Source organism: Musca domestica, unplaced genomic scaffold, assembly GCF_030504385.1.
Source record: "Musca domestica strain aabys unplaced genomic scaffold, Musca_domestica.polishedcontigs.V.1.1 7, whole genome shotgun sequence".
In the NCBI taxonomy this organism is placed as follows: Eukaryota; Metazoa; Arthropoda; class Insecta; order Diptera; family Muscidae; genus Musca; species Musca domestica.
The window spans coordinates 3064235-3075748 of NW_026712383.1; positions in this window are offsets into that span (position 1 = coordinate 3064235).

The window sequence follows — 11514 nt, forward strand, 5'->3', positions numbered from 1 at the left end:
AGGTATACCTGAACCAATTTTTACCAAATTTGAAATATGTACTTGTATCTGGGCTACATTCGGTCGAGTGGGCAAAAATTCATCTTTTTCGGATAATATTACACATTTGGTGCGAAATAAAATGAAAATCGGATTTATATACGGGAGCTATATCTAAATTTGGATGGGTGCTAACAAATTCCGAGAGCGTTAGTCTTGTACCAAAAAAAAAAAAAAAAAACAGTAAAGAAAGTCTTAAAGCCTGGCGGGGTCGACTTTATGATACCCTACACAACTTTGCAAATTAAGTAGATCCCCGCATAACAATTAAATTTTTTATGGGAGAATTCAATCATACACGCTATGATTACAATTATAATTTAAAGCTTAAAGGACTAAAAATGCCGAAGCATTCGTATCTTTAAATTCGGACTTGTATTTTATATATTTCTTGTATTTTATGTATTTGATATATTTCCCTGAATATCGTTGTTACGGAGTGAATATTACGGCTGTGGTTAACAAATATAACAAATCGGATGAACATTATATATGGGAGCTATAGCTACATCTGAACCGATCTTCACCAAATTTGACATACTAGCTTCTAAACTCAATTCGGTCATAAGTTTCCAAATTCCATCTTATTTGGACAAATATTAGACGTTTGGTGCACAAGAGAAGGTAAATCGGACGAAGTTATATATGGGAGCTATAGCTATATGTGAACCGATTTCGATCAAATTTGGCATACTTATTTTCAGGCCTAATTTGGTTATATGTGCAAAATTTCATACGATTCGGGCTTATATTACACGATTGGTGCACAATAAAAGGCAAATCGGACGAAGATATATATGGGAGCTATATCTAAATTTTGACCGATTATCTCCAATTTCAATAGGGTTCGTCCTTGGGCCAAACAAATGACTTGTGCAAAATTTCATCTGGATAGGGCAATAAATGCGAACTGTACTTTGTTTACAAAAATACATGGACAGACAGACGGACGGACGGACATGCATAAATCCACTCAGAATGTGATTCTATGCAGATCATCAAAAGGAACTATGGGTCTATCTTGTTTCCTTTTCCCATTTTACAAACAAATGTACAAAGACATAATACCCTGACCAACATATACAACAACATTTGATCTCATTTGGACAATATCTACTATCTTTATTTTGATTGCAAAAATTAAACAAGTAAAAACGCATTTAAAAATAAAAGGATTAAGATTAAATATTGTGTCCACTTCCATTTTTGTCAGTGAAGTCGGTTGGGAAAGTCTTGAAAATGGTATCGGTTTCCTGCTAAGTGGTTGTAATCTATCGAAATTTCAAATACAAAAAAAAAATAATCTGTTAAAAACCTGAACCTATGTAGGTAACGTTCTGAATTTTAAACAATTCTGTTATAAAATATGACCTAATTTGTCAAAATACCAACTGATTGGAAGTACAGTTACATTGGGTCAATACTAAAACGTGGACCGATATGGCCCATTTACGAACATAACCTGTCTACTGTCAACAATATGTGCAAAATTTTAGTCTTCTATCACAATGTGGTCGAAAGATTTTATAACGTTGACAAGGCTTAAATAAAAATCGGGTGAAATATGCATGCAGTAGCTATATCTAAATCAATATCTAAACCGATATTTATCAAATTTGGCACGCTAGTATCTGAGGTAAATTCCGTGGTATTTGACAAAATCCATTTTATCTGGGCTCATATTACACGTATGGGGTATAATGAAAAAACTATGTATGTCTAAACCAATTTCTCCACATTTGATTAACCAAATTCGGTCGAATGTACCCAAGTCCATCCTTTTTGTATTGATATTACATATTTGGTGCACAATATACTAAATCGGACAAGGATATTCAAATCTGAACTGATCTTGATAAAGTTTGCCAGAGGTATTTCTAGGATGTATCTGATAACTTGTACCGAATATGCGGTGCATATTACAGTTTTAAAGGAATTCAATATCAAATCGGATGAAAATATATATTTGAGCTATAGGTATACCTAAACCAATTTTTACCAAATTCCATATATGTAGTTGCTTCTGGGCTACAACCCGTCGAGTGTGCAAAAATTTTTGAATAACATTACACATTTGGTGCAAATTAAATTAAAAACGGAAAATATATGGGAACTATATACAGGGTGTGATGAAAAAACTGCAACCAACTTCAGACTGCTGTCATTTCAAAATCACTCGTCCGACAGCGGTTAAAATTATTCCAGTGACCGCTCATTATATTGCTTACAAGCGTACAAAAGCATTTTGGTGAGAATTTTCCAGAAAAAAAGTTATTCGTGATGATTTCTGACGTGACGTGTGATTTCTTTATATTCGGCTGGAAAACCACAAGTGGCTATCGTTAGAGCACCATACGTACCATAGCTCGTCACTGTAGTACTGGTAGCGTAGCCCGACGTCAAGGAAGTTGACGGAAGAAAACAGCAGCATCAGCAGAAATGGTTCGAAAAGTAAAGAAGCGACTTGATCGAAACCCGCGTCGCAGTGGCCAAAAAATGGCTCGTGAGCTGAACATATCGCAATATTCCAATCGGCAAATATTGAAAAATGAGCTTGGGGAAAGCCATTGAAAGTCCAAAAAGTGCAAGAACTTATACCGCATCAGAAAGAGTTGCTTCGCTTGGCCGAAAGTGGTGAACTGCCGAATTTGGTTTTTTCCGATGAGAAACATTCGTTGTCCCGCAGTTTGTAAACAAACAAAATGATCGTGTTTACTTGCTAAAGAGGTCAGCTGAAAATGTGCACCTTGGTGATGGTGTGGGCCGATGGTCGCTCTTCGCTCGTATTAATCGACCGTGGCATCAGAATAAATTTCGAATATTATCGCGAAAATATTCTGGAGGGTGTATTTAAGCTTTGGGCACGCAAACATTTTGTCCGCAGACCTTGGACATTCCAACAGGACTCAGCACCATCGCAATCATCACGCGCCGCCCAAGAATGGTTACTAAATAAGGTTTGTCGCTTCATTTCCAGCGAAGTATGTAGTATTTTTGAAAGCAAGGTTGGCACTAAAAATACCAAAGTGTCTATCACCACAAGCAAGCGATTCGCCGGGAATGGGCCAAAATACCGCAGAGCAACATTCGGGTAGCGTGTGACGGTTTTATAGGCCGTTTGAAGGCCATAGTTCGTGCCAAAGGTAACCAATTCGAACAAATCTAAACTTGTTCTAAAATTGAATGCTATTTCCGACATTTTTCGCTTTCATTCAATAAAATTTTAAAAAAATGTAAAAATTATGGCGTTTGACTTTGTTGCAGTTTTTTCATCTCACCCTGTAGCTCCTATAAGTATATCTGTACCATTTTTTTTTTTCAAATTTGACATAAGTACCTGCTTCTGGGCTCGAGTGTGAAAAACTTCACCTTTTTGGTGCCAAACAAAAAATTGTACAGAATTTAATCTCAATAGGACAATAATGTCTTTATTTTGATTGCAAAATACATGGACAGGCGGACATGAATAAATCGGTTCAGAATGTGATTCTATGAAGATTATCTAAAGGAACTATCGCATTATCTCGTTTCCAGAATACTAAATTCATATTTTTTCTGCTAGTTTCTCAATTGCAATATTCAATTCTATTTTAAACTTTCCATAATCACAATTTGTTAGGTAAAAGGAGAAAATTTGTTTTTTTTAAACAATTCTGTTAAAAAATATGATCAAAATTGTCTACTGACAAAAATGTGTGCAAAATATTAGCCTTCTATATCAATTTGGGGAAAGATAGTGTTATTATAAGAGACAGATGGTATATCGATTTAGATTTTTACGATGGGTTTAAGATGAGTATTTCGAGTAGTTACAAACCGAATGACAAAGTCAATATACTTTCCATAGTATGGGGGAGGGTGTAAAAATAATCCAATGTAATTATTTGCTCTGTTTCAGATCTAAAAATAAATAAGCCAATTAAAATAGTTGTTTGTTCTTAAAATAAAAATCCTTGATAAATTCAGAACTCAAAAGCCAAAAGAAGATATTGATCAAGAGACAACAATGACTAAGACAATTTCTTTTTTAACTGGTTAGAGTATTACTGTATATACTGTTATATTACTCAAAATAGTGTAGTTTGCTATTCTTATACAAACGACGCCCTCTAGAGTAATATAAAAAAATAAAATTTTTAATTTTATAGATATGATGTCTTTGCTTATCTATTATTCGACTAAAGCTTTGCTTTGAAAAAGCTATTAAAATAATTTTCCGTTTGCTTTGCTTTATATAAGCTTAAAATAAGTTTGATTTTCTTTATAAAGCTTTAAATAAATATTAGTTTGAAAAACACCTGCACAGATCTGTTTTAATTAGACAGCACTGACATGTAAAAAAGCTATCGTGTTAAGCATCGCACATAGTTGCACTTTTACATCGATAGGTGGCGACTGTTTCACACTTTAAAATTCTTATTTTTATAGCAGACTTTTAAGCTTTTTCGAACACTTGAGTAAGGTGTTAACGCTAAGTGTTCGAAAAGCTTGAATAACATATTGTAATATACAAAGACGGCAATAGTTGTCAATTTAAAATGCAGATGGCATTATTACAGAAATGTATATATGTACGAAATTTCAATATCACAGGTAACCTATCAACCCCAGAATTTATGGAAATATTGCCAATTTTAATGTCAAATAAAATATTATTACTTTGCTTTTTGAAATTAAAATTATTCGTTTTTTAAATCATTCGTTATGAGAACTAAATGCAAATCTGAACAAAGAGAAAGGTTTCGGCACAGGTATTTCTAGGCTGTATGTGATATGTTTGTCATGTATATTTGATATATACCCAATATCATTGCTTTCGAAGTACGTCTTTGGAAAAGTTTAAATGCCTATTCGGAGCAACAATTTGACTCCCTTAAAATCCAAATTTTTTGGGAAGATATTACATGCTTGGTGCGCAATAAACATGAAGTGGGAGCAGAAAGGATTTTCCGGGACATCATAACATTTTCCAATAGAGGTAGCGGAACTGTTGCATCAACGCAACTGATCCCAGAGTGAATTGACAGAATTGGTACAGGTTTAGAGGAAAATGTGTCTTGACCATTTGAAGTGGAACAACATTTAATCAATATGTGTAAATTGTTGTTATTAGACTAGACTTCGAAGTAAAATTGAATCGTTTTTCAAGAATGTCACTTGGTCGTTCTCGTATTTTTTGTTGTCATCATGCAATGCACCCCTAAATTTTATTATGAAATAATTTTCAACTGATATTTCATATTTTTAATATTTTAGATTTGAGTGACTTCAATATATTCACTTATACTCCTGAAAAGACATAGAAGACATCTGCTGAGTCGATTTTTTCGGTGATAATCGATGAGAGTATTTCGTTGTTTATATATTCATTAGTCTATGTTAAAGTCATCTACTCTAAAAAAGTGGTGAGAAGTGTCAAATGATGGATAACCTATTATATATGTGATTCCAATTGTACGTGAAACAGGGAGTTCACCAAATACAGGTCGTTCGAGCAAGTCATATTTAAAAAGTAGGGCGGAGACCCTTGTTAATACTAGTGCTTCGCAGTGGGTAATTTCTCAGAATTGCCAGAATACTCCACTGCAGACTACAACAGGTGTCCTCATCAATCCCACGGCAGCGGGTTCTACGATACCGGATTGACCTGAAACAACAAGATCCCAGTTTCGGCCAGCGGCTGCCAACCAGTATGTACATGTTTGTGTTTGTTTATTTTTCTGCATTGGGAGCAGCATATCCCGGAATGCTTGCTCCGTGCCGTGATTGAGGAAAACCCGGACCTTGGTTCTGTTCGGTTTGTCAGAACGTCATCCACCACAGATCTGTTTCGGTGCGATGTAATGGATGTAGAGAATGGGTGCACTTCAAGAACTGTTCCGGACTATAGCGAAAGGGATTATGTTGCGACTTGCTGCAGTAACGTAGTCCGCAGCGAGTCCACTTCTTCGACGTCCTCATCAGAGACGTCGTCGGAGTATGGCACTCCACCGCAGTCTCCAGAACAGCAACCAACACCGCAGCACCTAACGCCACATGTTGCTGTTCCAACTCCAGATTGTGCATCATTCTTGCAATTCAATTGCAACGGACTTCGAGGCAAAATAGATGAGATAGTGGAATTTATGAGTCGGAGAAATATTAAGATCGCAGCGGTGCAAGCTGAATGAAAATTGCAGCCTACAACGTTGTTATGGTTACTAAGGAAGGATCGCACCAGAAGCGGAGGTGGGGGTTAGCGTTCCTGTTACACCATTCTTTTCAGTACAGACCTATCTCGCTTGAGCTAGTCTCTAATGACTCATACATGGAATGTATGGGGGTAGAAGTCAAGTGTGGAACTGCCGAGGTAGAGGTGCTTAATGTGTATATCCCACCGATTAATAGATGTGAACCGCGTTACTTGCCTGATATTAGCCCACTATTGGTAGGCAATAACCGCCTGGTACTAGGGGATTTTAATGCCCACCATGAGTTGTGGCATTCCGTCCTAGGTAATGGCCAGAGGGGATCAGCGCTGGCAGAGCAGATTGACTGCTCCACATTCTGCACGGTTAACGAGGATGCCCCCACCCGTATAAGAGGAGAGTGCCACTTTCCTTAACCATGGGAAAGCTCACTGGCCAGAGTTCAGAGAATTCACCAACCGCCGCTTCAGAGAACTGCCCAACCCTTCTGATGTTCGGGTAGCAGAAAGGATTTTCCGAAACATCATCAAAGCTGCAGCCGCTCGCTTTATACCTGCTGGTCAAATACTCGAGATAAGACCAAACTTCCCAGCAGAGGCAGCGGGATTAGCAAACGAGCGTGATGATGTCCGTCGTACCAACCCTACTGATCCTAGAATCAGTGATTTGACAGTGGAAGTCAACCGGTTGGTACAGGAGCATAAGAGGAAAAAGTGGCTAGACCATCTGAAGTGCTGCAACATTGGAACCGATATGAGTAAGCTGTGGGTAACGGTTCGCTCTCGAACCCTGGAAAAAAGGATGATAGGACCTCAGTCACTTTAACGACCTAACGGTGACTGATCCGAAGAGGTGCGCGGAATATTTTAACCGACAATTTGTCGAGCACCCCGAGAGCGATAGGGCGAAGCGAAGAGTACTACGTCGTATCAGATCTCTTCCCGCCGAGGAGGAACCACCACAGTTTACGATGGGTGATGTTGCAAATGTCATCCGTAACGCTAAGTCATCCAAAGCGTTGGTAATGTTGAAGCAGCTGGATACGCCGGGAGTCGAGTACTTAACGAAAGTTCTGAATTTGTCGCTAGCCACCCGCATAGTGCCCGAAACCTGGAAAATGGGCCGGGTGGTCTCGCTACTGAAGCCAGGCAAGGATGCCAGTAAAGGCGAATCGTACAGGCCCGTAGAGTGAAACAGTGAGTTCCCCAAGGTGGGGTGATATCTCCGGAACTCTTTAACCTATACCTTTCCGGAATTCCTCGCCCTCCAGACGGCATTGAGATCTTAACGTATGCGGATGATTGTACGATCATGGCGTCGGGTCCAGTAGTCGATGACATATGCGAAAGGCTGAACCCCTATCTCGCAGAGCTTGCCGCATACTTCCACGCCACCAAATCAACGGCCAACTCTTTACCACATGGTCTGCGGAGATGAGAACACAGCTAAATGTGTAGGTCGAGGGGAATCTAATACCGACCACGAACTACCCCAAGTTTCTAGGGGTCACGTTCGACAGCATGTTCAAGTCGTCCGCGCAAGCCACAGATATCTGCGACAAGATAAAAAGTAGGAACAAGGTTCTCAAGGCGCTAACCGGCAGCACTTGGAGTGCGGACAAAGAAACCTCGTTGACCTCTTATAACGCGATAGGTCGGTCTGTCGTCAGCTATGCGGCTCCAGTGTGGTCTGCGAATACTAGTGCTACGCAGTGGAAGAATATCCAGACCTGCCAGAATGCTGCCCTGAGAACTGCGACAGGGTGACTTCATCATGACACCAGTGGACCATCTACATGAGGAGGCGAAAGTCCTTCCCTTACGTCAGCATAATCATATGCTTTCGTTGCAGTACCTGCTTGGGTGTTACCGTGAGAGTCATTCCAACCGTCATATGGTGGATAAATCTCCCCCACCCAAGCGTGTCAGGAAGGACATACATGATCTAGAGAGGGAGGTCCAGCGCTACAAGAGAACCTCTAGAGCAAGAAGCCTATCAGGCAGGTCTGAGTGGCATTCACACCGAATGGATATACCGAAATCCATTCCATTTGGGCGAATATAACAGGTATGGCGCACAATAAAATTGAATTCGGAGGAAAATATATTTGGGAGCTATAAATATATAAATCTGAACCGATAATCAACAAAATTGACAGGCACACTTCTGACATTTAATATGGACTGATATTACGTTTTTGGTGCTCAATAAATGCATTTGTAATCGGAAGGCACTATATATGGGTGCTATATCAAAATCTGATCCGATTATCCCCAATTTTAATAGGGCTCGTCCTTGGGCCAAATAATTTGTGGAAAATTCAATCTTCATCAGACAATAAATACCACCTGACAGATGGACATGCATAAATCGACAAAGAATGTGATTCTATGTAGATTATCAAGAGCAACTATGGTTCTATCTCATTTTTTCTACATGTTACTTACAAATGTACATAATGCGCCGCACTACAGTGTGGCGTAGGATGTAAAAATAGTTCATGTGAAAATTATATAGAAGCGCTGCTCACTACATGTTAACATAAAAACCCAATTACGGAGTTGTATTATGAATGCAATTGAATAGAAAATAAGATAATTTTGGTTCAAAATTGAATTACATTGACATTTTTAGTTAACGTTGGTACCATCGGCGATAAATTCATCTGGTGTCAATATTTTGAATAAGTAATGTCCTATCTTTATATCAATTACACAATTAATTCGCCATGATATTTAAAGCGCTCTACAGATCACAGTTATGGACCGATCGTCGTGAAACTTTTCAAGATATTTAAGTTAAAGACAGTGTAGAAGCCTACCACAATATATTGGAAAATATTTAGCGACGAAAAGCGCTAGAATTTTGGGTAAAAATGGCAAAATTAGCTTTCTATCCTGAATATACTTAATGATGAAGCTCAACTCGAGCAGTGATGTCAGATACAGCTAGTAAATATATCTGCATATTGCAAAACAGTTTCGATCTCCCATTAAGCTAGCTGGGGGATTCGTTTATTCTAGCCAAGAGTGTTTCAGTTTTACAGAAAACCAACCGCAAGTTACTCGAAAAAAGAGAAAATTGAATAAGTTTTCGTTACCAATACAGGAAACGGGATCCTTCTCTGAGCGCCAAATATCTCGCTACGCCCTGAACGATCATTTAAACTAGAGTTGGAAAATCGAGAATCTTCCAAAAATCTTATTACAGTCTTATTGCACTCTATTTATGCAAGAACGCCATATGGAAAGGCTCGGGGTCAGACCACAAGTCGTACATTGGGTGTGTCACAATGGTCTTACCAGTTCTGACCTATGGGTACTTCTTCTGATGGCATGTGTTTGAGCCCAATTTAAACACCGTCCAAAGAGTCGCGTCCCTACCGACTATCGGCATTGTCCATCTTATCGTCTTTATTAACATTAATTAATTACTCTTGGCTTGCATGTGAACCTCATCTGCACGGTTTGGCACCTGTGCTGGCATATTCTACCCAAGTCAAGTTATTGGATGCTTGTATAAACTTAATGTCGGTAGTCAAGCGGTAAAGGCTTTATTTCGCTATTTCCATATTACTTTCCTTAAAGGCTTTATAAATTCAATGACTTGTATTCAAATAGGATGTCGTAATATGAAGAACAAATTGTCTCTCTCATGACTCTGTGTTAACTGCTTCATAACAAAGTACTACTTAATTTTGAACTATACCGATGGTCACTGATGAAAGTATTGCTTTAAATCTTAACTGTATCAACGGCTAAATTGCACATAAAAATATTTAAATATTAAAGATAACATTAACAACATTTTTATATTGATCCTAAAACACTGTCAAATAATAATGTTTCTATTTTTAAAACAAAACTGTTCTATTCTAAAAATTTGCTTGACAATATTCTCTTTGATAAGAATTAAAATAATATTGCTAACATTTTGCGTGTAAAGTATTTATAACATTAGATGTATGTTATTATAAGTAATAGATGGTTAAATAAGATTAATATATTTGGGTACTTACCTTTTTACAATCCCCAGATAAGTTGTAACATCCACATCCTCCAAATGCTGATATAAATTTTGTATTTCAGTGGTTACACATATCCATGTGGCTGTGATTATTATTGAATACATTCAAAAACTGTGTAAAAATTAAAATAATTAAATCTGTTCTAGCAATAACATTTTTTTTATTTAAATATATTAAAGTTTTAACATGAATCTATCGTTGAAGGAGTAAAAATATAAGCGAACACCACCAACAAATTGTCATATGTTTAAAAAACCAAACAATTGAAAAATTCTCCTTTTGAATTTATATTATTCCCAATAATAAAAAAAAGAATCTAGCTTAATCTCGTTTCTAATGACATAGGCATTTTATGGCATTTATATTGACTATATACCCATGTGTCTGTGATTATTATTGAATACATTCAAAATCTGTGTTAAAATTAAAATAATTAAATCTGTTCTAGCTATAACAATTTTACTTATTTAAATATATTAAAGTTTTAACATGAATCTATCGTTGAAGGAGTAAAAATATAAGCGAACACCACCAACGAATTGTCATATGTTTAAAACCAAACAATTTAAAAATTCCCCCTTTGAATTTATATTATTCCCGATAATAAATAAAAGAATCTAGCTGAATCTCGTTTCTAATGACTTAGGGATTGGGATGAGATTCAATCGGGCAAAAAAAAAAAACATAGGATTTCATAGAGAATGTGTCGTAGAAACTGTCTTTGGAAGCTAAGCAATCTCGGAACAATCTTTGACTACAAATTGAGATTGAAGAGAAATATTGGGGGAACACAATAACTCTATTTGTAAGAGCTATGGATTCAGACCGCATTTTCTATCATTGGTGACGTTTTCTTAAGAATTTGACGACACAACTAAAGCTGCCAGAGCATAGACAGCTTTCTTTAGTTTTGCCAGGAAAATATGCAATGTCTTAGTAGTAATTAAATCATGATTGCTAGTTATTCTGGACTATATCCATTCGTTTGAAGGAGGTCGGAATTTTTACAAAGGCGCAGTACGAGATTCTCGATCCCATATTTTGAATTAGTGCTTTGGAGTTAACATGTTAGAAGCTATTGGAAAGTAACCCTTTTTTCATTATTTGTGCGATATATATTATATCTGACATTGGGAACTTGTTATACCAAATGAAACAATCCGTTGAAAGGCGTGGTTAAAATCTTCCTAATACTAATAAAAATCAATAAAAATGTGAACTACTTCAAAATATAGCTTAAAATCTTAAAATATTTCCTAC